At 38.6% G+C, this 12,992-nt stretch overlaps 2 pseudogenes; one reads left to right on the top strand and one right to left on the bottom strand.

Annotated features, from left to right (window-relative positions):
* LOC101568477 overlaps positions 1–5,922 on the top strand; it is a 116,572-nt pseudogene extending 110,650 nt beyond the window's left edge.
* A 1,000-nt stretch (positions 5,923–6,922) lies between these two features.
* Positions 6,923–7,595, bottom strand: LOC101568075 (annotated as a pseudogene).
* Between the last annotated feature and the right edge of the window lie 5,397 nt (positions 7,596–12,992).

Here is a 12,992-nt window from a genome sequence, read left to right as displayed (position 1 = left end):
CCCACAGCCTCTCCAACATTTGTTGTTGGGTGATTTCTTTATGATAGCCATTCTTTCTGGGGTGAGATGATATCTCAGTGTTGTTTTAATTTGCATTTCATGGATGGCTAGTGATGTGGAGCATTTTTTCATATATTTATTCTCCTCTTTAATTTCATCCTCTGAGAAGTGTGTGTCCATCTCGGATTCCCGTTTCTGGACTGGGTCTTTAAATTTTAGAGCCCTAGTGTTTTTTAGTTCTTTATAAATTCTAGAGAGTAAACCTTTGTCTGAGTACTTATTTGTCATGATTTTTTCCAAATTTGTGGGTTGCCTTTTCACTTTGTTGGTAATTTCTTTTGATGTGCAAAAACTTCTCAATAAGAGCAGGTCCAGTTTGTTAATTCTTTCAAGTGTTTCCCATGTGATTTCATTTTTGTTCATGAATGCTTTGCCTACCCCTATGTCTTCAAGAGTTCCTCCTGCTTTCTTTTCCAGGAGATTTCGAAAAACACAGTTTCGGTTGGTTCCTTGAGGCAATGGTAATGAGACTCAGAAATAATTTTTTTAAAAAATACCTTTAGATTCTTCAACTTAAGTAACACTGAACTCAAACTTATTTTCATTTCCTTATGTTAAAAAAGCTGAAAATGTGTATATGTATTTTACTCAGTAGGAAAAAAAAAACAGTGGTGAGAACTATTAAATATGGTAAAGTTTCTTGCTTTAGGAAATATTACTCCAGGAAATTAAAATAGTAAACCAACCCAGATTAGTTTATTTATCAGTATTAACAGATTCTCCACAAAAATTCCTTCAGGACCCTCACTTGCTGTGTCCAACAATTCAGTTATCATAGAATGCCTAATCTCACCTCAGCTCCCACCGGCGAATTCCACCTCAGAGGTGACAGCCTCCACATGGAAGCCTGCAGTTTTGATCGGCATGCCATTTAGTACACAAAGGTTTAATAAACTCAATTTTGTTTGTTAAACAGGCTTTTTTGTTATAGGGACTACATGCTTGACAGTACTAAAGCTGGGTAAATTACCTTATTCGTAACCTTGCTAATCAAATGACTAGCTATAAAAATAATTGCAAAATAAGACAAACCAAATGATTTTTATGTAATCTTTCATGCTTTTTAATAGTTTTTCAAGATGTAAAAGCTACTAAGGCTACAAATCATTTAATGACCTGAATTTCTTCAATATTAGGAAATGAGATAAAGATAAAATGTAAATGCAATGAAAAGAAAAACAAAACCTGTATAGATATGGCTGCTTACATGTTGAAAGATTTCCAAGACTACCTCCTTGTATGTTGTAATCCCTATAATTGTCATACATAGACATATATTATTTAGAAATACAGCTCATTTTGCATTTTTCATGAAAGTTATATTAGCCCTTTTTTGTTGTTTCGTTCAATCACCCTAAAGAAGCACACTTTATAAAGCAAAGAGGTTTATTTAGTTAATCCTTTAGATTTTGAGAGTCCGAACACAGTTGTGAAGTTCTGCAAGGGCCATGCAGGGCTGCACCTTGTCCCCGCTGATGGAAGAGATGCCACTTCATGTGAAAGGGGGCTCACATCTCTGCATGGGGCAGTAGAGGCTGAAGCCCTACGCTCCAAGCCCATCGCCCCAGTGGGCTCAAGAATCTTCTGCTGGCCCAATCCTAGCCACTTTGCTCCTCATAGGATGCAATATCTGACATTTATAGTTTAAAGGAGAAGGTGTTTATTTGGATTTAGAATTATAATTTAGGGTAGGCTGAATTTAGGATTATAATTTTGAGGCAGAAATGACATGGCAAAGGTGCACTGGGAGAGACATTTGCTCATGCCATGGAGTCTGGGAAGCATAGAAGGTAGAGAGAAGCATGGGATGGAATGAGCCCTCCCCAGGCACCCACATACCCCACCCAGGGTCCTACCTCTTCCCCACCTTCACATAGAAAGTCACTTATGGCAGCCCAATAGATCAACCACCATCCAAATGTCCAGCCCATGAGTGCATGCATCTTTGGGGTACGTTCCAATGTTCAGTTTCACAGGCCCCAATTCTTAAGCTCCAACGCAGGCTTCTCTGAGAAGACAGACTCTTCTCATTCTCAAACCAGAGCAATAAACGCAGACTCTTAAGAGGAAATAGCATTTGCGTGGGAGGAAGCGCCAGTCACCGAGTGGTGATCTGTACCACTCCAAGGCTATTGCTTACAGCGTTGGAAACTTTAATTTCCCAAATCATTCAGCATCTTCAAGATGAGGAAATCAGCATGTCCACCAGAGGGAATGAGTATTAGAATTTTAATAATAGCTGACTAAATGGAGTCACAGCATAATCACTACTATCTATATTTTTACATGACAAAATTGCTTGATTTTTTTATTTCTGTCACGTGACATGTGCTTAATTTGATATTCAGTGCAGGAGAAACAGAAACTGCCAAGTGGAGCTGAGTTTCTGACGCAATGCAAGAAAGCCATTTGGGAAACTGGGGTTCCACTGCAGTGGGGGTGATTTCATTTCATTCCACTGTAATGAAGAAGAACTAATTCTCACTCTCCCACTCCAATAATAAAGGCTTTCAAATTGTTCTTTCTAGTTTTGCTTCTATTTTTATACCTTCAGGATTCTGCTAGTCTACTAGCCACGCTGCTTCAGTTCAAATCCTGGCATTCAACCACCTGGATTGCTTGTGTAAGTATCATTATGTGCTTCTGGAAAATTCATTAGAACTCACAAACTACGAGCAAGACTCTAAGATGTGTAAACTGATTCACTTGTAGTTAATGAACTGTGGTCAAGATATTTAAAAAGGAAGCGGTGATCATAAGAATGACAGTATGATAATTTAAAGTAAGTAACCATGTAAGTACTTTCTTCCAGCAGGTATAAGGGACACAAAAATCTGATAAAATTTTCGTGTCTTGGAAAATATGAGCACTGTGCAGAACTTTTTTTTTTCTGGTAGAACTAGAATTTCTATTTTTATTCTTTTTTAAATTTTTTTATTCATTTTGATGAGCAAAAAGATAAAATAGCAATGAAACAGTTTCAAAACAGGTTAGTAGGTCAATTACAATAATGCATACATTGCATCTTGTTGTCTTCATAATAGTTATTCAGAACTTTTAACAAATACAGTTTAAATAAAAGTATTAAATATCAAATGTAAATATGTGCTCTTGGAATTATGTTTTCAGCGACATACAGGTTAGATCTCTAGACGGTAAGGGCTGGGGAGATAGCTCAGTGCAAGAAGTACTTGCGTGGCATGCGCAAGGTACTGACTTCAATCTCTGGTGTGGGAGGGGTGAGGGGGACCAAACAAACAAACAAACAAACTACCAAACAAAAAACTAAGGTCTCTAGAGGCTGTAAGGAGGAAGAAGAGAATGGGGACATTTTAAAATACATCTCAGAGATAGCTACATGAAAAGAACACTTGGATTAAAAAGAACAGCTAAAACACTGAAACAAACAAAAAGAAAACAAGACAGTATCTTACAGTGGAAGAGCGGGGCATGCTCTTCCTCCTAGCGCTACAGACACTGAGACGGGAGGATCATGAGTTTGAGCCTGGGTAAAATAGTGAGTACATTTTCTTTTCTGTATTTACGGTGGAGTTTACAGGGTCTCACGACACAGATTGGACTCAGAGTGATTCTCCTGTTTTCAGCCTCACAAGTGCTGGGATTACACACACGTGCCACCATGCCCAGTCTCTGTCACCATCTCAGTGCACCCCGGGGTGGGGCTGCCATAGCATGCTGGGGATTGAAGCCCGGCTGGTGCGTCTGCCTCAGCAGGCACTTTAGTTCACTGAGCTATCAGGCCGGGCCCTGGGCAACATAACGAGATCAAGCCAGAATGTTAGAGATGCATGAACGTGGAACGCCTGTTGAGGAAAGCCTGTTAATACAGTCAGCCAGGATAGACATCATGCAAATGGCCGTCCTCAAGGCCAAAGGGGCAGGATGCCCAAGCCCTTTGCATTCTTTGTCCTCATAAGCTGTCTCTGGTCTTGGACATGGAGCTGTATAATTTCAAGCTGGTCCTGGTGGGTGTTGGTCTTGCTGTATCTGATTCTTTTCTCTACCCCTATTTTCTTTTTGGAATGGAAATATTTATCTTGTGTCACTGTATGTTAGAGATGTTCAAATTTCTTTTGGGTTTTTATGGTGGATCACAGCTAAGAGTTTGCTTTGAGTCACTAAGAAGAATTTGGACTTAGCCTTTTAAGAGACACTATGATTCTTAAGTCTTTTAAAACATTAATGACTTTTAAAACATGGATTGATGCATTTTGCAGTGAGAGAGAGATGTAAATTTGAGACCTAGAACTGGAATATTATATTATGATCTAAAATGTCACCTAGAATTCAAGTCTGCTCAGAACAGAGCCATTTGGAAGGTGATTGGATCATGAGGGTATTTTTATGATGATAAATCTACTGCTCAGAATATTATTAGGAGGCCCAGCTTAAGCAGAAGAGGCAGGTGAGTTTGGTTGTGATCGGAAATGGTGTGTTTTCCTCCCTACCTCCCACCCGCTCTCCACTTCCTGGCTGACGAGAGTTAAACAGCTTCTCCCCCACTATCACCTTCCCCATGGCACGTCTGCATGGGAACTAGCTAACCATCAACTGACCTAAGCGTCTGAAAATACCTGTGATAGTAAACCTCTCCTCCTTAATTGTACAGGTCAGTTTTTGTTCAAATGTAGAGAAATGACTAATACATTGATATTGCCGGCTTGTGGTAGATTAGTTTGTACAGGTTAGACTACCCAGCACCACGTGCTATGCTGGATCTGCCCCTGGGTGCAATGAGCTGGCCACTGAGACTGGGTATGATGGCACATTCCTGCAATCCCAGCACTGGGAAGGCTGAAACCAGGATCACTATACGTCTGAGCTGTGTACCAAGACCCTGGACCACACCAAATACATGAAAGAAAAGGTTCGACAGGGTATACCTACGTATGAAGAGGAAAATCCCTTTCACTTTTGTATGTATGTTTTAGTAATACTCAGATATTAAAACATGAATATGACACATGTACATACATATTTCCAAAATCAGAAGAAAATATATTTATAATTAATATAGTTCAATCTACTTCCAAATTTTGGCAAAATTGCAGTGCTACTACTACATTGTAATTAAAAAGTCTATTATCTGCATAGTTTTGTCAGTGCTTTATAAGGTTCATCGAGTTTCAATATTTTTGCTTTAGTAGTTTAAAAAATAATGACTCTGGCTAATCATTAAGTCTGTATTCAGATATGAAAGGAAGGTGCTCAAGATTTCTTCCTGGAATGTGATTGATCAGTATTTTTGTATCATGCTGTCTAATTAAAATTCTTGAAAGATAAGAGCATATTTATCAGTCTGATTAGCTAAAGTATGTTCCTTATTGTTAGCTACACCATGTTCTGTCATCATTAAATAAATGTAGCAAAGTTAGAATTACTTTTTGTGACAAAAAATAATTGGTTTAAAATTTATTTACCTTGGGGATCAAGTGAGGCGACATTCAACTGCCCACCCACAATCTCCTGAGCTCCCATGTGCGGGGCTGGGGCCCTGTGGCTTCCCCCTGCGCCTCCATGCTACCAAGGTCAGCATCAAACCTGTGGAGTTCAACCCAGACTTCGTGGCTTGGATGCTTCCTAAAGCGGAGTGGGCGGCGCTTTTGGAGGCGGCGGATACCTTCCACCTGCAGGAGCTGCCCCCGCAGCCGACTGAGGGGTGTGAGCACGATGAAGGACTTTCTGAGGAAGATGCACCACGTGTTACTAGAGGTGGGGGTGCTGGAGCGCACCCTGCAGTGCCCAGAATCTGGAGGTCTGTTCCCCATCAGTTGCAGAATCCACACCATGCTCCTGAATGAGGAGGAAAGGGAGACCTCGCTGACAGACCAGCCAGCTTGACATGTTATGACCCTGCCAATATTTGTTGAATGTTCTGCTATTCTGTCATGCTTAGCCCCAAACCTTGACCCAGTGACACACCAAACACAGTGTTCTTTAGCTCCATAGTATATCTTTCTTTTGTCTGTCATTAAAGGTTCAAAAAAAAAAAAAAGTACTTACTTATTCTTCAGCATAGATACTGACTCTTCAATCAGTAGTTTTCTGTCTCTTCAATGATGAGTTTGTCTTCTGGAAATTTTTATTTTCAAGTCGTATAAAAGAATAGAAAATCGAACAACAGAGGCAACTGTGTCTATCTAGATTCATAACAGTAAAATGCATTTTATTTTATGAACACAAATTAATTATGATGTGAACAAGGTAGAAATTCACCTAACTCTGCCCAAAATCTAACAGTACATTGAACAATATACTTACCATCCGAATTCCACGCTAATCCAGTCATTTCCTGAGTGTGTCCCTTTCAGTTAGGTAGACTGATTAAATGGTGATGATTCTAAATGAAACCTGAATTTGATTTGTACAGTTCCATTCTTTATATTTAACTGGCCTACAACATCCAGCTCCAGCCCAGTACCTACGTCGTTCTCACTACGGTGAGAACCCCAGTTCCATTTTTCTCCTCAAACTAGTTTGTCCTGAGGTAACTCTGGGCCAACCTTCTCAGACGGTGTGAAATGTGGCATGTTTGTCATCCTCAGTCTTGTACTGCTGCATGCTGTCGCTAATGTAAAAATGGAGCAATATTTTAATCATTTATTTATTTGGTATATGGTCTCAGAACACAGCTCAGATTCACAGGAATCCTCCTGTCTCGGCATCCCCAGCGCTGGGACTACATGTGTGCACCACCACACAAGGTTTTGGGCTGGCACAGGCGCCTGGCCTGGCAAGCAGTACCGGGGATGGAGGTTGGTACTGCCAGGTCCTTGAGCTTGCCAGACAGGCGCTTAGTCTGCTGAGCTATCTCCCCATCCCTAATCTAGCATTTTTTTTTTTAAAGCTTTTCTGAGCATGTATTACAGGATCCCAATGGTGTTTTATTTTTTCTTCTCAACACCCAGCCCTCGGCTTCCTTGGCTCTCTTCACCCGGATGCCAAAGAGCCGGGCTTTGGTGCGGGCTGTGCGTAGACCGGCAAGAGCCTTGAAGTTCTTTTCTTCCTTTATGATGACCGTGGCCTACTCCTTCTTGTACACATTCCTGATGGGCATCACAGGTCCTGTCAGCTCGGTGGGCAATTTCAGTTCTTCGGCTGATCTGTATCCCTTCTTGGGGGCCGATGGCTTCCTGGGGAAGAGGATGAGCTTAGAGCGGTCTCTTTCAACCGCTGCACGTTGGCCTGCAGGGAAGCGGTGGATTTGTTCCGCTGCCTAGGGTCCACCGAGATGCCAATGGTCCAGGCCACCTTCTCGTGAATACTGGTCACCCGCAGCTCCTCCAGACTGAAGCCCCTGCGGGCTCGGACCTTGGTATGGATTTGCACCTGGGACAGCACACGGTGGGCCCGATGGGGGGACGCGGGATGCGGGGCGATGCAGTGTGCTTTTGCCTACCGGGCCTTCCACCTGCGGATCTTTGAGCTGTCTGATTGAACCACATAGCTACACGCCGCTGCCAATCCATGTGTAAGTGCGGCGTCTGAACGATGCCATTCCGGCTGGGCACCATGACTGTCTAAGGCCACAGATCATCAGAACAGTAAGGCTAGCATTTTTCCCCCTTTGGAGAGTTACAACAATTAATACTTTGCATATTGTTGTCTTTGTAGTAGTCATTCATAGCACAAGATGCATACATGATATTCTGTCCAATAGTACAGATCATTCTTCTTATTGAATTAAGAGAAAGTGGCTATATATCTAGCCTATTTTGTATATACAGATACAAAATTGTCCTTCATTGATATCTCCTTTTTTGTTTAATTTTGTCAGAGATGGGTATTCCTTTGCCATCCAAATATTGTAGATGCATGAATTCAGCAAAATATTCCAATATAGTCCAGGAGTCTACAATAGTAGTGGGTTATCCACAGGACTGTCAATGTCTAAATCTGTTGAATTGAGCCTTTCAAAGCTCAGGATATTAATATGGCTTTACTTTTTATACCTTGTTTTTAAACTTTTCTGCTGGATGGTTAAGACCAAGATAAAGCAACACATATATAACAAGAAATGTAACTTTCATATATTATAAGGTCAGTCAAGTCCCTTCAGGATTTATCCTGAAACTCTGTACTGTGGTTTATACATCCTTTTTGAGTGTCAGCCATGTGGATGAGTCACAACCATTGCTTGACAAATTTGCTATCTGTGGAAGCCTGAGAGAATGTTTTCTCTCTATGTGGCTCTCTTTAAGCACACACTACATCATCAATCACATTCCTCTGTGGCCCCATAATCTCCTTGATCAGAAAGTTTGGGACACAATTGAGTTAAATGATGTTACAGTATAGGATCTCCTATGTTCTGAGTCCTCACTGACCTTGAAAGGCTAGGGTCAAAATGTTGGCTATCCTTGCCAGCCCTTCTATTTCTCTAATTTTTGGCCTGCAAACTTAGGTTGTTAACCCTCCAGAAGAGAAGCTTATTCTTACCCTACAACATATTCAGTTGGCTTTAACCTCACTATCTGTGTGAATATCACACATTTTAGCTATAAGATGGAACATGTATTTTCCATCAAGTATTTGTATGTTAAACTTTAAGTCTCTACAGAATATGGAAAAAGAATTAAAAATGTTTTAAAATATGAGTAGACAGTTCCGCATTTTTACACAGAAATTTAGAAATCTAACCATATTCCATCACTGTAGCAGGACACTCCTGTGACTTTTTTTTTCTTGTCTCTCTTTTTCTTTCATCTATTACACATTTTAAAAAATATTTAAGATACAGTCTGGCCATAGTTGGTATGTCATGACAAGCATTAAGTATCTAGAAGACCAGAATGACAGGCATTCCAAGCATGACCCCATTATTACACACTGCTATCTTCAGTGCAGTCACTCAGTTCGCAGGTATCAGCACATAGAGTTAGGGTGAGGATCCCGCCCAGTAACTGCTAGTTTCAACAACCTGCTGAGAGTTCTCAGGATCATTGCCTTACCCATCTTGTGCATATAAATGTGTGGCTTTGCCCCTATCATGTTTCCTAGCTTTTCTCCTTGCCTTCTTTTCATTGTCTAATTCTCAAGTTCTTGCTTTCCTTATAATTGTGTTATAGCTTTCTATTTGTATTTCTTCTTTTGAGTTCTTATTCTAGGGAGACTATATGATGTTTACACATGTGAGTCTGGTTTATTTTGCTTACGAGTATATCTTCAAGTGTCATCCACTTAAATATGAAAGCTTCAAGTTTATCATTCTTTATAGATGAGTAATACTCCATTGTATAAAAATACCACATCTTTTTCATCCATTCTTCAGGTGACAGGCATCCAGGTTGTTTCCAAGATTTGGCTATCACAAATCACACTTCTATAAACATAGGTACACATATATCACTATGATATGACACTTTCAGTTCCTCTGGGAAAATTCCCAGTAGGGAGATAGCTGATTTGAATGGGATTTCCAGTCCTAGTTTTTTAAGGAGTCTCCACACAGATTTCCATAATGGTTGCACCAGTCTACATCCCCACCAGCAGTGGAGAAGGGTTCCATTTTCCCCACAACCTCTCCAACATCTGTTGTTAGTTGATTTGCTTATGATAGCCATTCTTTCTTGGGTGAGATGATATCTCAGTGTTTTTTTAAATTTGCATTTCATGGATGGCTAGTGACATGGAGCATTTTTTCATATATTTATTTGCTTCTGTAATTTCATTGTTTGAGAAGTGTGTGTTCATCTTGGATGTCCATTTCTGGATTGGGTCTTTAAATTTTGAGGCGCAAATGTTTTTTAGTTGTTTATAAATTCTAGAGAGCAGATCTTTGTCTGAGTGCTTATTAGTTAAGTTTTTTTCCAAATTTGTAGGTTGTCTTTTAACTTTCTTGGTAATTTCCTTTGATGTGCAAAAACTTCTCAATAAGAGGAGGTTTCAGTTGTTAATTCTTTCAAGTGTTACCCGTGCGATTTGATTTTTGTTCATGAACCCTTTGCCTATCCCTATGTGCTCAATAGTTCCTCCTACTTTCTTTTCCAGGAGATTGAGTGTTTTTGGCTAGCATTCTTAAAATGAGAAATCATTCGGTGTTATATTTCCGAGTCTTAGGAGCTTGATCATCACTATAGCAACCCACTAAGTAACTGAATATAACACTCAGTCTCGTAATAGCTACAGTGGCGAACTTCAGTATGCACTGAGCACTGGCAGAATCAAAAGATGCTAAAATTACCCAAATACCTGCTATTGCAATAGAAATCCGACTGTATGAATATTGCTGCCATTAATTAGGGTGATATGTAGACAATTATTTGAAGCAGGTTAATTATTTAATAATATTTTATATCTTTTTAAAAGCTGGGCTTCTTCTATAGAACCGCACTCCAGCAGGTATTGCTGACCACCTCACTGCATTTCACTTCTCTAGTGTGGAAAGGGTCTGGATTCCACAACAGAGGTGCGACTTTGAAAGTGCTTTAGGTAAATGTTCAGTTCTTATTTCTTTTCATGTTGCTACAGACCAATCAAAAATCATTTAGTTATTTGAAATGTATTATTCACCCGGGCAGCTAAGAAACACCATGAAAAATTCTTTAATGATTTGTAAACTTGGATGGAGACTGCTAAATCTGAGGGATTCAATATGTCTAGAGCAGCTGTGAAATCTCTAAAGACAATCTAATGAAAGCAAGCTATTCTGTCAACATTGCCTTACAAATTGTGCCACTAAAGCTGGTGACAGTGATTTAAGAGATTTGGTAATTTCATTCATTTAACAATTATTTCCTGAAGTCTACTGCATGCCAAGAATTTAGGGTTGAATAAGAAATAGGTACTACTTTAATGGGATCATTATTTAATGGGAGAGACAAATGCAAACAAATAATTACAGCAGGTGAGATAAGTGCTGCGATGAAGGATTTCACAGAGTGCTGCGGAAGCGCAGAGGAGGAGCAGCCACACTGGGCCTGCTTTTTGAAGGAAAGACAATCATAAATTTAGCTTAATAGTGTTCATGAGGTCTTTTGCAACTGCAGAAGGAATTAATCAATGAGAACAGAAGTCTGACTCATGCTTTAAGATAATTACAGGCACCAACTTCAACAATGAAAGGAAGCCTTCCCGAGACAAATGAAGACAGGTATGGGTAAAACAAAGAGCATTGCCTACAGGTCTGCAGGTGTGTAGGTAATTTGTATGTGTCTGATAGTCCCTTCACCATGTAGAAAATTAATTGGAAGACAAAAGTAGGAGTGAAATTGCATAAAGAATACATGATTGATAGGATACCAAGATCCTCTGTAATTTTAAGCGTTTTTATAATTCTATCCTGTATACATACTTATCATATTTTATCTAGGTATAATTCAAGTTAAGGAAGTCTATCTCAATCTTCAAAAGAAGTTGATTTTGAGAATTAGAGATCAATGTATTTGTTCTTTGTGTACATGAATACATATAAACACACAGGAAAAAAGACTTAATGAATTACAATATTAATATAAACTATTTCTGATCTGAATCAGACATGAGTTCCTTATATTTGTGTTCTTTTACTATCATGGTTTTTTTCAATCAACATAGTTTATTTTTATAGCTAGGAAAAAAATAAAATTGTTACCCACCCAAAAGTGTTAGGTTGTAACAGAGTAAGTTTTGAGGCAGGACTTTAAAGAACCTTCACTGTTCACTTACTCACTTTTACACAGGAGGGATATATTTTTAAAAGTACTTAATCAAATGTGTAATATTTTCTTTGTCTTCCTGTTTAGAATGCACCTTCTATCACTTTGTTTTGCCACATTTCAAAATTACATGTGGCAGGTTTAAATTGGTATTTTCAGGATTGCAAGAGTTATTATTCCATCAAGAAATGCAATTGCTACTATGAAAAACACATTACTGTCTTTAAGAGCTAATTGTAGTCCATAAATGACAGTTCTAGGATACATGGTTAAGAATTATGGAAGAATAAATGGAAGACTGATAATTCTAGTGTTTAAAAACCAATGCATTCAGTAGAAGACTTTATGCTGGCAGACCCAGAAGTAGAGGTAGAGTTAAAACTTGGGTAAGAGCAATTTTTTGAAGTATTTGTATATTCACAGATTTAAAAGTTCTATTTTCATATAATTGACTAGAATTTCAGAAATCATGCTATGTGTGGGCATATATAATCTAATATTTATATGTTTATTATATTAGACATGTGTCCATACACATGCATTAAGAAATAGTTTTTCTCAACTTTATCCACAAAAAGGGACTCCACTAAGCAATGATAACCAAGCACTAACCGGAATTCTAGGGCTTGTTTCTGTATTACCAAAACAGGCACCGATTTCAACAACGTAATGTTGTTGTAATGTATTTCCCTTCATATAAAGGACCAGAGGTCCTTAAGGAAATGTTGATTCTAGAACTGAGATAAAGTGACACAGAATGATCCTGTTTCACTGTACTGTGACTAAAAATTAGAGAAATTCCTGATATTGGATCATGACCCAAGTATAAAACAAAGCGGTTCAAATCCATGTAGATATAAGCTACTGAATAAAAAAATATTTGGAGACTAAACAAGATTTCACTCGGGAGAAGTTCAAATAATAGGAAGATATTTACATCTTGTAGAAAATTCAAACTAAAGTCAGTCTACAAAACATATGAAAACAAATCTCCAACATTACCAAAGTTACTGAAAACAAGAAAAACCTAAAGACGTCATGTTGTCACAAGTTTAAGAGAGAAAGAATAAATGAAATATAGTATATTTTTGAAGGAATCCTGGAACAATACCGAAAAACAACAAATAAAAGTAATTATCCATTCAGTTATTTAGATACTGTAAAACTTTCCTAACATGTATTTCATATATAGATGGTGGACACCTTTTAATAAATTTGTTCCTATAAATATTTGTTTTGTCTTGTTTTTAAGACACTATTTTAATAGATATTTAA

Source organism: Octodon degus, unplaced genomic scaffold (assembly GCF_000260255.1).
Source record: "Octodon degus isolate 3935 unplaced genomic scaffold, OctDeg1.0 scaffold00118, whole genome shotgun sequence".
In the NCBI taxonomy this organism is placed as follows: domain Eukaryota; kingdom Metazoa; phylum Chordata; class Mammalia; order Rodentia; family Octodontidae; genus Octodon; species Octodon degus.
This window is presented reverse-complemented; position numbering and strand designations above follow the sequence as displayed.